Genomic DNA, 15,606 nt, shown 5'->3' on the forward strand with positions numbered 1-15,606 from the left:
CTGTCACTAAGTCCGGTTGATTCTAAGACATATTTTGAATCTTTTTATGTCTTTCCATCTGCATTGCTACCACCCTTGTGGTTAGTGGGTGAGGCCAAACCTGAGCCATGGGGAAGCTCTGCAGGCTCTGCCTCCTTGGAATCCCTGGATCAGCAGAGCCTCTCTGGCCCCATTAACTGCATCCAGCCACCTGGCTTTCTTCCATTCCTGGACCACACCAAGGTGTTCCCTCACTGCAGCTTCTCCTTTGCTCTGGCTCCGCAGTGCTGCCTCCTCAACCTTCTGACACCAGTTTTGACATCACTGCCACAGTCTTCCTGGTCTAAATGCGATCCCCATCACTCACTCTCACAGAGCTGAGTTTCTCCTTGGGCTCTTTGATGACTTACCCTTGTTCATTTATAATTTTACTTGTGGTAAAATCTACCTGCTTGCTTATTGTCTGCCTAGCTCATGAGGGCACAGAACATTTCTCTATTGTTTTCTTCTTATGATGCCCGGTCCTTGGCAAGAAACTCTGAGTGACTGAGTGTAGGGGCCAACATAGCATTTTACAAAGTACACTCTATGGGACATATTGTAGGATGTTCTAGGTCAGGGGTTGGCAAACTGCTGCCCATGGGCCAAATCTGGCTCACAGCCTGTTATTGTAAATAAAGTTTCTGTTGGGACACACCTATGCCCATTTGTTTACACAGTATCGATGGCCTCTTTAGCCTGATGGTAAAGTTGAGTAGTTATGACTGAGACCAACTGACCCACTGAGCCTATTATGTGGCCCTTAATAAAGAAAATTTGCCAACCCTTGTTATGGTGATTTTAGTAAAATAAACAAATATAGGTAAAGAGGTAAGTTATGTGTATCTGATCTAAGATGGGTTAAACAGTCACATAGATTTCTTAATGTAGGACTCCTTGAAGTTTTTAATGTGTTAATGGGCACTGTGCCCTCCAAAAATGTGATATAATATGCAGTGTTCCAGACTTATTTGAGCAGGGAATTCATTTTGTTGGTGCTTGCTGGTTCTTTAGAATAGGCTTTGAAAAATGCTGGCCAAGGTCTTGAAACCATGAAGGTGAGATTCCAGCAGGGCTTTTTCTGGAAAGCAGAGATAGGAACTTATTAATGGCCACATCAAACTGCCTTCACTGCTTCTTTCAAGGTAACAAGTGTATATACTGAGAAGGGAAGCTGAGGAATATTTGCTGAGAATGGGATTCCATGGTGTAGTCACCCATTCAGGAGTTATCTGTAGCTGGTATCAATATCCCAATTTCTGCTTCAGGCCTGTAAGCCCCTCCCACACTGGAGTTTATCAATTAGGAATCCCCCTCCATTTCCTAGAGGGTAACCAAGGTGACAGGGCCATGATTTACTTTCTCCTGACTGTTCATCTCTTGGTAGGGATGTGGGCAGCCAGGTAGTTGTGGAGCAGAGCACAGAAGACAAGGCCATTACTCCAGCTGCTGCCAAAATGGGTGATGTCAATGTTTTGCAGGAGAGAAAAGCAGTATTATATTGCACTTGTGCAGTGTCAGAGATGAGAGAGACTGTGGTAAGACGGGAATCCACCTTTCGGTTTTCAGTAAGGCAACATAAGAACAAACTTCTCAAATTCGGTGGTGCTAAATTTTATTTTGGTATCAGGAACAGCCTGATATTGTCCAAATCCATTCACAGAATGGCATAAGAAAAAGTCTTTAGTGCTCAAAACAGTAGGGGATTTGTCTAACCATTGAGAAACTCATTAAAGCCTCAAAGACATCTTATTCTCAAATTAACCTACCTGATTAACTTTGTATACACCAGCATTTCCCAGACTTATCTGGTCAAGGAAGAATCATCACCACAGGCGTTCAAGGTGGCCTAAGCTATACTGGGGAAAAAAGCTAAAAATAGTCAGGCGAGGTGGCTCACACCTGTAATCTCAGCACTTTGGGAGGCTGCGGCCGGCGGATCACAAGCTCAGAAGATCAAGACCATCATGGCGAGTATAGCAAAACCCCATCTCTACTAAAAATAAAAAAATTAGCTGGGTGTGGTGGCACACGCCTGTAATCCCAGCTATTTGGGAGGCTGAGGCAGGAGAATTGCTTGAACCCAGGAGGCGGAGTTGTAGTGTCAAAAAAAAAATCATCGCCATAATCATCACCCTCATTGCCACCATCACCACCACCACTACCACTATCATCATCACCATCAGTAACATCATCATCATCATCATCATCATCTCTGTATAATCCCAACTCACAACAAGCAGAACAAGATATAAGATCTTAAAGAACTACATGGCTGTCTCTGGCATGCTCCTGCTACTCTTCTCTCCACAACTTGGGAGGCTTCTCAGGGGGAAAAGAAAACCCTTTCTGGCAGAGCTTGGTAATCCAGGATTTTGGGAAGCTGAGGCAGAAGGATTGCTTGAGCCCAGGATTTTGGGAGGCGGAGGCAGAAGGATTGCTTGAGCCCAGAAGTTTAAGACCAGAGTGGGCAACATGGCAAAACCCCATCTCTACCTACAAAAACAAAAAGAAAAATTAGCCAAGCATGGTGGTGCACACCTGTAGTCCTGGCTACTTGGGAGGCTGAGGCAGGAGGATCCCTTAAGTCTAGGAGGTCAATACTTCAGTAAGCTATCGTCACACCACTATACTCCAGCCTGGGTGACAGAGTGGAGACCCTGTCTCAAAACAAAAAAATTAAAAGGAAAAGAAAAAAAGGAAACCCTTCCTGCCCAACAGCCCCGTGAGAACACCAAGCAAGCAGGGATTGAGAGGCTACATGGGTAGAAAGGAGTTCCTCCTTCGGGATGGATGCAGCCCCCAGCAGCTGCCTGGTACACAGTGATAAGGAATCTGAAACCCAACTCTTAAGTCACTGTCTATAGAGATGGTGGGTTCTAAAAACTCCTATGCAGGTCCCCTAGGTGACCTGGGGGGCTCCAGTGCATCCCCACCTCTTAGATTCTCAGTCCTGTCACCCACCTGCTCACCTCAACAAGGTTTTATTCCTTGGATCCACAAGACTTGTTCTAAATGAAATGTCAGGTTCCTAAGCCCGCTAATGCTGTATTGCTCAGGTTGTTTTAGGGATTGTTGCAAGGGATTGTATAAGTGGGGCACAGCTTAGGCTTGGCTGAGTTTTGGGTCTGTATTGGGCTTGGGGACAGTGAGAGGAATTGGGCAAGTCCAGGACTTCTTCCTGCAATCTCCCTGCAAGCTCCTTCTCCTCCTCTTCTTCTTCCTCTTCCTCCTCCTCAGAACACCCTGTTCTGGGAAATGCAAAGCCAGCAAAGTCAGAGGGGTGTGGTAGGCACTGGCTCCCTCCCATGGGGTGGACACAGACCACCATGGGAGGGGTGGTAGGGATGGAGATGCTCCCTCCAGCTGCCCAGAAGGCCAAATGCAACCCCATGACAAATTAACTCTCTGACTGACCTGGAAAGGTCATTAAGCGGTGCTTTTATCAGGAGCAATTTGCAGCTTAAAAGGAGAGGAAGGGCAGAGAGGAACAAGGCATAACATTAAGATGGAATAGGAGAGGGATGTTTTACGGAACTCTCCTCAAAGTGTGTGTAAAGTGGTTCTAGAAAATATACATAGGTAGAAGTGTGCACCAAAATATGGTACCCTGTTTCCTGTAAAGTTTCCTTAGGGTTCTGTGAGCCATTGGCCTATGATCTCATTTAGCTTTTTATCTAGACTTTCTAAGTTAGTTTGAGATATCCTGGTCCTTAGCAGTGAGGTTGGTCAAATACTTCCTTTTATGGGTAAAGAAACTGAGGTCAGAAGAGATGGTGTCACATGTCACATGCAGGGTTTACCTGAATGATGTAGATACAAGGAATGCTAGTCCCCGTCTTTCTAGCAAACCTCTTCTCCGTTCTAGTCAGCGTCCAGGAAAATCCCTGTGGACTCCAGGACGCCCCGCAAAAGCACCGACTTTCAGGAAGATGCTACGCTCTTGAGTCTGCTTTGCAATTACGTTTCCCCAGGGAGAAGTATCTGGCTGAAAGCAACACACAACCATATTAACGCCTCTTCATCTTGGCTTTCACGACTCAAGCACAACCAACTTTCAGCAGTCACTAAGCACTGGCATTACATAAAAGCCTGAGGATGCCCTTGTTGGGAGGGCCCCATCTTGGTTTTCAGGTGATTGTAATTCCCAGGGCCACTGGGAAGCTGATCATGAGGAGTTTTGGCTTCAAAGCGTCTTTGAGTTCAACGGCTACCCCATGAGACCTGGACACTGCTTTAGAAATGGAAAGTGCTTTGATTTGACACTTTCTGAAGAGGTTTGTAGTTAAAAAAGCAAAAGAAAGAAACAGGCAGGAGGCCGCACCCCATCCAGTTCACTCAAAGCATTCAAACCAGATGTTGTGGATGTCAAAGGCTAGGAAGCCAAAAACAAGGAGGGCCAAGCCAGCCTTAGGAAAGGCAAAGAGCACTGCAGCCCCTGACAGTACTGAGCTCCCACTTCCTCTGCTACACACAGGCTGCCCAAGACCCCTTCTCCAACCCCAGAGACCCTGTGTTGATGTTGACATTATGCCAACCTCAAGGCATCTCTGTACACGGAGCACACATTTGCCCTGCCTGGAAGTGTTCTTTCTCAAAGGCAATGTGGATAGATACGAGATAATTTCCAACTGAAAGGCCACGTTTTAAATAGAAAGCCAAATGCTTGATGATCAAGACCAAAATTCTTTTAAGTATGAAGATCCCAAAATGGGCTGGGAAAGGTGGGAAGAGCAGTGGCATTTGCTGAGTGCCTGCAATGAGCCTGTCACTGCGCATTTCCCCATTTAATTCTCAGGACAGCCATGCATAGTGACTAGTGTAATGGTGACCCATTTTTACATACAAGAAAGCCGGAGCAGAAACGATATTTCTAGTGCCAGAGTCAGGGCCAGAAAGCCGGCTCTGTTTGCCTCTGAAGCACACATCCTGTTTGCTGTGGACACTGCCATCAGGGAATGGTGAGGACAGGAGAGGGCACCAGGCAGGACAGCCGGGGCATGGATGTCAGCACTGTTGGCAGTGCCAAGAGCAGACCCTGCTGAAAGAGGTTGTGCAGCTCCCTTGATTCACGTCTCAGTGGAAGGACAAGCTGGGGGTGGGAAAGGGCAGATTCTAGAGGACTGAGTGGTGAAACTTTGGTTCCTTCTCATCGTTAAAGAAACTGGAATGTCATTTTCTGAGGCCAGGCCAGGCCCACCAGGAGCAGGCTCTGGGGTGGACAGCATTGCTCTCTGCACTGGAGAATGCTACCGCCCCAAGGAGCTTGTGCAGTCAACCAGGCATCCTATAGGCTACATCTTCAGGTATTTTCCTTGATATTCATGCATGAATTAAAAGGACTAGGATCGCTGTTATCCTGGAGTGGCAGCTGATAACCAGGGGAACATGAAGAGGATTCTGGGGGAGCTGAATGCCTTTTAGATCTGGGTTACTTCCTGAACATCCCCATGCACACGTGTGTTATACCTCAATAAAAACAAAAGGAAGGGAGAGAGGGAAAGAGTGAGGGAGACAGGAAAGAAGGTAAGAAAGAGAGAGGAAGGGAAAGGAAGAGGCAGGGAGGAAGACAGGAAGGAAAGAAGGAAGGAAGTAGGAAGGGAGGAAGGGAGGGACCCTGATTATCTTAAAGGGCTGGAGTGTGGTGTCTACTCTGAATGATGACATTTAGAATTTATGTACAAGATTTATGGGGAGGAAAAAGCACAGCAAAAACTGAAAGAAACTAAACTGATTATTTTTCCCCAGGGAAATGGTAGTTACTCCTTGCAAATTACTCTGAGTTTCCCCAGGATATAAATACCTTAGAGATATTCCTGAGCGGAATATGGAATGGAACTTTTGATGGAAGGAAGTCTCAGATATAAAAAGAGGTAACATTCGAAGCTCTCCAAAATTGGTTAGGCCTCTAGGAGAGCTTAGATAAATATTGTGTCATATACAGATTTTATTCCCCTCAGTACAGCAAAAGTCATTTAAGAAAACTGAAGACACTGAATTGCACATGGGAAGGTAAAATCCTAATTTTAGTGCATATCCAAGAATATCTTCCTTGAGTGTTGAGGTTGTACTAAAGTTCCAGACCGGGGAACGTAGAGACAGCACTCAGGAAAAACGCAGAAGGACCGGGGAAAACAAAACCGTATAGCCCACAGCATTTATTTCCAGAAGATGCTTTCGTTTGCCTTGGTTGCCTGGAAAAACTAACATCTGGTAAAGACATCAATCATGGGGGGAGAAGCTGCAGGTACACACTGTGCTAAATTCCACCAAGGACACAGCTGGATTCTGCGGCTGCATCCCCAGTACTTCTTCACCTTTGCCAAAGTCCTCTAGGTGCCACCATGAGGTGTCTATAAATGAACTGACTCGGTACACTAATTGCAAAAGTTAAAAAAAAAAAAAAAAAGCAGAGCTTCTTGGGAAGAAGGCAGGAGGCTGCTTAGAAAATGCTGCATGAGCCAGGCATCATGGCTCATGCCTGTAATCCCAGCACTTTGGGGAGCTGACTCGGTTAAACCACTTGAGGTCAGCAGTTTGAGATCAGCCAGGCCAACATGGCAAAATCCTGCCTCTACTAAAAAAAAAAAAAAAAAAAAAAAAAAAAATTCGGCTGGGCACAGTGGCTGATGCCTATAATCCCAGCACTTTGGGAGGCCAACATGGGCAGATCACCTGAGGTCAGGAGTCCAAGACCAGTTGACCAACATGGTAAAACCCGTCTCTACTAAACATACAAAAATTAGTCAGGTGTGGTAGCACATGCCTGTAATCCTAGCTACTCGGGAGGCTGAGGCAGGAGAATCGCTTGAACCTGAGAGGCAGAGGATGCAGTGAGCCAAGATCATGCTATTGCACTCCAGCCTGGGCAACAAGAGTGAAACTTTGTCTCAAACTGTGTCCCAAAAAGAAAAAAGAAAAGAAATTAGGCCAGGCACAGTGGTTCATGCCTGTAATCCCAGCACTTTGGGAAGCTGAAGCAGGCAGATCACCTGAGGTTAAGAGTTGGAGACCAGTTTGGCCAACATGGTGAAACCTCATCTCTACTAAAAATACAAAAATATTATCTGGGCATGGTGGCGGGCACCTGTAAGCCCAGCTGCTTGGGAGGCTGAGGCAGGATAATCGCTTGAACCCAGGAGGCAGAGGTTGCAGTGAGCCAAGATCGTACCACTGTATACCAGTCTGGGTGACAGAGGGAGACTCCATCTCAAAAAAAAAAAGTAGCCGGCCGTTGTGGTGCACTCCTGTAATCCCAGATACTAAGGAGGCTGAGGCAGAAGAATTGCTTGAACCCAGGATACGGAGTTTGCAGTGAGCCGAGATCACGCCACTGCACTCCAGCCTAGGTGACAGAGACTCCACCTTAAAAAAAAGAAAAAGAGAGAGAGTGCTGTATGTTCATTCTTGTAGGAACCAGCTGTCTCAGGCTCATGATGATCTAAACAGTCTCACTCCCAGGATCTCTCGGGGTTTTCCCAATAGGTCTTTATTATTACAGCTGTGGAATCAGACTGAGTTTTTACTTTTGGGAAAATGTAACAGTTTACAGATCACAGAGGATAAAAGCAGCTCATTCCTCACTGGAGCTCAGCATGTGCAGTAAGAGCTCAGCATGTGCAGTAAGAGCCCAGGGAGGACCACACTTACTTTGAAGGTCTGGTGAGAGAATACAGAGCAAATGCACACATAATCAGGTTCACGTGAAGTCTCAGCAAATGCAGTCTGTACTCCTTCCTTGCTGTGTATTCAGTGTTTAGTCCTTGCCTGGGACAGGTGTATACACACATCCAAGTTGACTGATCGATTGATTGAGACAGTCTTGAACTGTCACCCAGACTGGAGTACAGTGGCGTGATCTCAGCTCACTGCAACCTCTGCCTCCTGGGTTCAAGCAATTCTCCTGCCTCAGCCTCCAAAGTAGCCAGGATTACAGGTGCATGCCTCCATGCCCAGATAATTTTTTTGGCATTTTTAGAAGAAACAGGGTTTCACCATGTTGATCAGGCTGGTCTTGAACTCCTGACTTCAGGTGATCTACCCGCCTTGGCCTCCCAAAGTGCTGGGATTACAGGCGTGAGCCACCACACCCAGTCTATTTATTTATTTTGAGACAGAGTCTCACTCTATCACCCAGGCTGGAGTGCAGTGGTGTGATCTCGGCTCACTACAACCTCCACCTCCCAGGTTCAAGCAATTCTCCTGCCTCAGCCTCCTGAGTAGCTGGAATTACAGGCATGTACCATCACACCTGGCTAATTTTATATTTTTAGTAAAGACCGGGTTTCACCATGTTGGCCAAGCTGGTCTGGGACTCCTGACCTCAGGTGATCTGCACATCTTGGCCTCCCAAAGTGCTGGAATTAAAGGCGTGAGCCACTGCACCTGGCCACATACATCCAATTTTAGTACCTCTGTTTCTTTCTCAGGTTATCTGGTAAACCTTGAGTGGTCTCGTCCTGCACACAGAAAGCACAATTTTGGGCCATGGACTTGTAGAGACCTGTACCTAGACTCCTGGGCCCCCTCTCTACATAGCATCCTCCCTTCTGATGCCCCATTCCATAAAATGGGCTGCTTAGGCTGCCCTCTCTGATCACCACCACCTCAGCCAGTGGGGCTGCCGTGCTCTGCTTAGACGCCAGTTCCCTGCACTGCAAGGTGGGTATAGTTCCCAGGCAGACAGCTGTTGAGCTGGCCATCACTGCAGGAGCTTCCTTTCTCTCAGGGATTAGTCCCATGCTGCTTGCTGCCTAGAGATGAAATCCAGATGGATAAGTTTTAAAACCAAAATTGTAACATTGTAAAAAGAAAATACAGAAGAATTAGAATTATAATCCTGGAGAAAGCCATGTAAGGCACAAAATACAAAAACAAATAAAATAAAATAAAGGGCTAAGAAATCTGACTACAAATAATTAGGTTTCTGTACAATGAAATAGCAAATGACTAATATCTGGAATATATTCCTGTAATCACTAAGAAAGAGATAACTCAAGTAAAACTTGGCAGGGAAATGAACCAGTAATGTACTGAAGAGGAAACACAAACAGTCTGAAATGTATGAAAAAATGTTCAGTTTCACAGAAAATAAATATGGTAAAGTATCATTTTCACTCATTAAACTGGCAAAAATTAAAATGACTCTTAATTCATAGGGTTGATGAACATGTGGGGGATGGGTATTCTTATTACATTGGTTGATGGGAACATAAAATGGCACAGGCTTTTAAGATGGAAACTGGAAGCATTTTTTTAGAAAATGAAAATATGATTTGACCCAGTAATATCACATCTTGGTGTCCAGTCTAGAGGAAATGGTCATGACACACCCACAAGGACTTTTACTGCAGCATTACTGTTCAGAATGGGGAACTAGAAATATCTGAATTACCTATCAATTAGGCTAAGTAAACTTCTTTTGAGACAGTCTTGCTCTGTTGCTCAGGCTGGAGTCCAATGGCATGATCTCAGCTCACTGCAACCTCTGCCTCCCGGGTTCAAGCAATTCTCGTGCCTCAGTCTCCCAAGTATCTGGGATTACGGTACACATCTTAGTTCCAGCACTTTGGGAGGCTGAGCAGAGCAGATCACCTGAGGTCAGGAGTTCGAGACCAGCCTAGCCAGCGTGGTGAACCCTGTCTCTACTAAAAATACAAAAATTAGCTGGGCATTGTGGTGAGGCCCTGTAATTCCAGCTACTTGAGAGGCTGAGGCAGGAGAATCACTTGAACCTGGAGATGGAGGTTGTAGTGAGCCAAGATCATGCCACTGCACTCCAGCCTGGGGAAGGCCAATGTGGATTCCAAAGTCATGAATGAATGAGAGTTCTAGTAATTATATGATTCTGTGTCAAACAGATTGTGAGGGAATGCTTTCTCTTTTTTATTCCAAAAATTTTGAATATGACTTGGCTACAAATGAGGGAAGCAAGATGCAGTTAAATCCTTGCTAGGAAGGCAGGCCTTAATGTTTTTTCCTTATGTGATAGATTAAAGATGGCCACAGAGTCTGGGAAATCCTCCACTTGAGAAATGGAGTCCAATTCTTCTCCCCTTGAATCTGGGCTGGCCTTAACAATTTGCTTGAATGTGGAGTACGTGACTTGGGACTCAGAAGGCCAGTTCATAAGAATTTTGAAGTTCCTATTCTGGATTCTTGGAATGCTCTCTTACACCCTTGAGGTGTGTGGAGATTCGCACTGGCCAAGTACAGAAGCTGCATGGAGAGAGATGGCAGTCCCATGGTCTTAGCTGCAGCCATGAGAGCCAGTCACCAAGGAGCAGACAGCAATCATGCCCAAAGTGAACACTGCTATTCTAATCCACTGTGTTTTGGGGTGGTTTGCTCTACAGCTATAGACAACCAGAACACCTCACTTGACTTCTTTTATATCTGCTGCAAATGAGTAAATCACATTTCTGTGGTGATGGAAAGCAACCTATTGTTTCTCAAGCAAATAACTCCGGGGTTCTTTGGTATTCTTTTCCAATTCTGATCCTGTTCATGTTATTGGTTTAATCACTTAATTTTATAAGGCTCATTATCTCCCAAATCAAGTTTAGCAACTTCTGCTTATCTTTCAACATTAAAAAAATGCAGGCCTCCTCAACCCACTCAATTCAATGTCATTAGTACTCTGAAACATGAGCTGCAGGGGCCATGCTCATGGCTGTCTCCACTGTGTCTTCCCTTCTGCTACCGTAAGGTGGCGGGGAATGGCGTGTGAAGGGGGCCTCCTCTCCATGGCTTAATATAGCACCTCTCCAATCAGGCAGGGCAACCTGCCTTCATCAACACTCTTTCTCTAAACTTTCTTCTTGTTTATTCTTCCAAGTGAATTTTTAATTATTTTGTTAAATTCAAGATTGGAGATTGATTTGGAATAGTTTGCTTTTTAAATGGTTCCTCTCACTAACTGTACTGAAGGCACTGAGGGTTTGAGACCCTGAAAGAGAAGACAGAGGCCACAGTGAGCTGGTCCAGGAAGTAGCGCCCTTCCCTTTACTCCTCTGTGGGCGAGAGCCTTCCCATGGCAAGAGGACGGCTGTGTCCCAGAGATGTTGAGGCTGTACTCCCTGGAGACAGAATCACAGGAGATTCACATCTCAGGAGTGGCTAGGGCCCGTCTCTCTCATTTCCTGTTTTCATTTGATAAACACTCAAGAGTCCCTACTGGAAGCATCTCCTCCCTGAGGTTCCCTGGCTTTGGCATCGAGACACAGGATCTGGCTGCCTTGCAAGTACAGGCCTGTGGCCAACACCTCCTGTCCCCTGGCTGGGTCCCCTCCCTCTGGCCCACAAGCAGCTTAGGCAGCACTGGCCTTGCACAGTACCTGAAGGCAGGCATTGCCCCGTGGAGTTCTGGGAACCTGGGAGACAAAAGTCTGGTTCTTTCTTTTATAGTAAAAACCAGCAGAGGCCTCTGGTTCTTCTGTGGCATCCTGAGAACAGGTCTTCTCTCTGCCCTCAGCTCAGGTTCCAGATGATTCCCTGCTATCTTGTGTTCCCAGGACCACGCTCCAGGCTTCTGGAGAAATACTTTTCTGGAATTTTCTTTCCCTCCTTTCTTCTTTCTGTTAAGTTGGCTACCTCCTCATTTCCATTAATTCCACTCTTCTTCCTTGCTTGCTGCTTCTAAAAAAGGTCATGGTTATTTTGCACAGCTCTGCTGGCTCCTCTCCTCCTGGAGTTACCTAGGCTCAGTGGACTGGCAGCCCCCTAAGGTCCCATCCTGCTTCTTGCTGAGTGTTTACCTGTGTCCAGCAGCTCCCCCAAGGAAATGCTGGAGAAACCTTCTCATGATATCTGCATGACTCATAGTGGTTCAGCCCTTGAGGCTGGGAGTAGAATCCACACAAACATTTCCAGAGCCCTCCACGCATGAGGGGCTGGGGATTATACCACAGGGAAGCATGGTCCTGCTGCACGTAGTTGACCCATGCTGTGGCGTAGGCAGGCAGGACAGCCTGAGCCGGAGGTATGCAGGAGGCAGATGCACTCTGCGGATGTGGGGATCACTGGATCCCCAGTGTGCAGAGGATACATTCTGGGGCTTCAGGAAAGGACAAGCCGCTGCAGGATTCCATGGAGTTGTGAGAACTCGGGAGACAAAAGTCCGGTTCTTCCTTTTATAGTAAGTTCTCAATGTCGTTGAGAGGTTCTTGGACACTGTGATGTTAAGTGAAATGGTGATGTGCTGTATGACAAAACCAGGATCACCCCAGGCTAACTGATAGGAGCCAGAGTTGAGTGCCCATGGCTTATAGCATGTGGTTTCACCCAAAGCCACCGTTTCCAGGAACCGACTGGCTGCACTAAGAACTGAGCTGAGAGCAAATTGAATGAAGCCCCTGGCAAACCAGAATGTCCATTGCTCAAAAGAGGAAAAACCAACCCAAACTGTGACCAGCTCCTCCCTCCTCACACTAAAGCAGCTCAATGTGACTTCAGGAAAATGACTCAACTTTTCTGCCTTTGGTTTTCTCATCAATCAGGTGAAGTGGCTAGATTAAATTAGTGGTTCTGAAATAAACAGTTATGAAACCTGTTCTTCCAACTTGACATTTCTGCACAGTTTTGTTTGTTTTAATCTAGAGTCTCACTCTGTTGTCCAGGCTGGAGTGCAGTGGCACAATCTCTGCTCACTGCAACCTCCGCCTCGCGAGTAGCTGGGACTACAGGTGTATGCCACCATGGATGGCTAATTTTTGTATTTTTAGTAGTGTTGGGGTTTCGCCATGTTCATCAGACTGGTCTCAAATTCTTGATCTTAAGTAATCCGCCTGCTCGGCCTCCCAAAATGCTGAGGTTACAGGTGGTGAGCCACCACGCCTGGCCTGTGGAAGATTTTTTTTTTTTTTTGAGACAGAGTCTGGCACTGTCGCTTGGGCTAGAGTGCAATGGAGCAATCTCAGCTCACTCCAAACTCTGCCTCTTGGGTTCAAGTGGTTCTCCTGCCTCAGCCTCCTGAGTAGCTGGGATTACAGGCGCCCACCACCACGCCCAGCTAATTTTTTGTACTTTTAGTAGAGACGGGGTTTCACTATTTTGGCCAGGCTGGCCTTGAACTCCTGACCTCATGATCCACCCACCTCGGCCTCCCAAAGTGTTAGAATTACAGGCATGAGCCAACACGCTTGGCTACAGAAGATTTTTAAAGGTAGGGTTTGCAAACCACAAAATCCAGTGATCTTTTCTTTTACATCCTTCTATGTTTTACCTTGCACTGCCCCACAGAACAGCTAGTAGCCACATGTGGCTCCTTAAATTAGTTAAAATCTTAAACACATTTATAAGAAAAAAACAAACAACCCCTTTAAAAAGTGAGCAAAGTACATGAACAGACACTTCTCAAAAGAATCAACCCAAATGTCCATCAATGATAGACTTAAAAGAAGATTCAGCCCAAATGTCCATCAATGATAGACTGAATGAAGATAATCTGGCACATATATGCCATGGAATTATATGCAGCCATAAAAAGGAATGAGATCATAACCTTTGCAGGGACATGGATGAAGCTAGAAGTTATTATCCTCAGCAAACTAATGCAGGAACAGAAAATGAAACACTGCATGTTCTCACTTATAAGTGGAAGCTAAATGATGAGAACACATGGACATATTCAGGGGAACAACACACACTGGGGCCTGTCTGGGGGCATGGAGGGAGGGAGAACACCAGGAAGAATAGCTAATAGATGCTGGGCTTAATACCTGGGTGATGGGTTGATCCATGCAGCAAGCCACCATGGCACATGTTTCCTTATGTAACAAACCTACACAACCTGCATATGTACCCCAGAACTTAAAAGTTGAAGAAAGACACAAGAACAGAAAATGAAACACCGCATATTCTCACTCATAGGTGGGTGATGAAAAATGAGAACACATGGACACAGAAAGGGGAGTACTAAACACTGGGGTCTATTGGGGGGAAAAGGGGAGGGCCAGTGGGAGGGGGAGGTGGGGAGGGATAGCCTGGGGAGAAATGCCAAATGTGGGTGAAGGGGAGAAGGAAAGAAAAGCACACTGCCATGTGTGTTCCTACGCAACTATCTTACATGCTCTGCTCATGTACCCCAAAACCTAAAATCCAATAAAAAAAAAAAAAAAAGTTGAAGAAAAAAAACTTTAATAAAAAAATTTTTAATTAAAATTTTAAAAATTAAAATTCAATTTATTAGTCATATTAGCCACCTTTTAAGTTCTCAGCAGCCCCCTGTGGCTAAGGGTCATCCAGCACAGATCTAGAACATTCCCATAATGCTCTAGATCTGTTCCACAGGACAGCACTGCCCTGTACTTATGCAAACAGCATGCATAGTTCCTCTCTTTTATGTAGATGGTGGCATGTTCTGCACCTTTACCTAAATATACAGAGATAGGTCCTTTACTACATTTTTTTTTTTTGAGAAGGAGTCTCATGCTGTCACCAGGCTGGAGTGCAGTGGCACGATCTCAGCTCACTGCAACCTCCGCCTCCCGGGTTCAAGCAATTCTCCTGCTTTAGCCTCCTGAATAGCAGGGACTATAGGTGCGTGCCACCACGTCCAGCTAATTTTTGTATTTTTTACTAATAGAGACAGGGTTTCACCATGTTGACCAGAATGGTCTCGATTTCTTGACCTTGTGATCCGTCTGCCTTGGTCTCCCAAGGTGCTGAGATTACAGGTGTGAGCCACTGCGCCTGGCCCACTACATCTTGAGGAACAGTTTCAGTGTAGAGACCAAGGGACTGGATGCTGGGCCCAGATAGTAGGAGCTCAGTCTCGGTTCTGAGCAGTCATGGAGCATCTTGCTGCTTTAGTTTCATATTCAAAAAATGGATATAAAATGCCTAGCTCATGGGATTGTGGTCAAGACTAAATGCACTTGAACAATGTTGGTCATGTGGTAAATATTTCGTCACTACTAGCTTTACTTCCATCACCATTGCCTACTTCATTTTCTGATGACATATGCAGATCCATCACCTGGATGGAGACAGCAGCCCGTTTAGGATGTTTCTGGTCTTTTGTTATTCCAAACACTACTGCAATAATTATCCTCCCATGCACAACTCTCCACACAGGTGGAATCCATTTTGACAGATTCTGCCAAATTGCCCTCAAAGAGGTTCTTCCATCTTATACTCTGCCTCCCAACAACACACACGTGACTGTGTCCCTCCACCATACAGCATACACCCTTTGGTGATGGGCTGATTTTACTCAGTGCAGGACCATTCATGTTGTGGTATGTGTCAGCCACGCTGCTTCTGCATCCCCCTTCTCCTCTCCATAGCCTAATCCCCATTCTGGTTCAGGAGTTGTGGGTTTCTTCGTGTCTTCCAGAACCACAGCGCTGGCTGAGAGACAATCTGCCATCAAGGCTTGAAAACCCTTTCCAACTCTGTGGCCAGTGAAGCTAGACCCATATTCCTGGCCTGTGTGAAAAGACATTAAGTCATAAGTTAATCCACAAAGTTTTAGAAAACAACATCATTTTGTTCACATTGCAATGCTCTAGCACTCCGAAGAGAACATTCTTAGTAAGAGAAAATTTTTTAAAGGAAACAGCACTTCTACATTTTTGGATGTGCTTA

General features: G+C 45.8%; 1 long non-coding RNA gene across 1 annotated transcript in view; it reads right to left on the reverse strand.

The window, feature by feature from the left end:
* Positions 1 to 809: 809 nt before the first annotated feature.
* The window catches only part of LOC144582597 (uncharacterized), a 39,933-nt gene continuing 25,136 nt past the window's right edge, over positions 810 to 15,606 (reverse strand). The window contains exons 2-3 of the long non-coding RNA XR_013535625.1: positions 3,822 to 4,006; positions 810 to 1,099 (exon numbers count right to left, since the gene is read on the reverse strand). This is a non-coding gene — a long non-coding RNA (uncharacterized LOC144582597). The remainder of the gene's footprint in view (positions 1,100 to 3,821; positions 4,007 to 15,606) is intronic.

The sequence above is a fragment of the Callithrix jacchus genome, chromosome 5 (genome assembly GCF_049354715.1).
Source record: "Callithrix jacchus isolate 240 chromosome 5, calJac240_pri, whole genome shotgun sequence".
Classification (NCBI taxonomy): domain Eukaryota; kingdom Metazoa; phylum Chordata; class Mammalia; order Primates; family Cebidae; genus Callithrix; species Callithrix jacchus.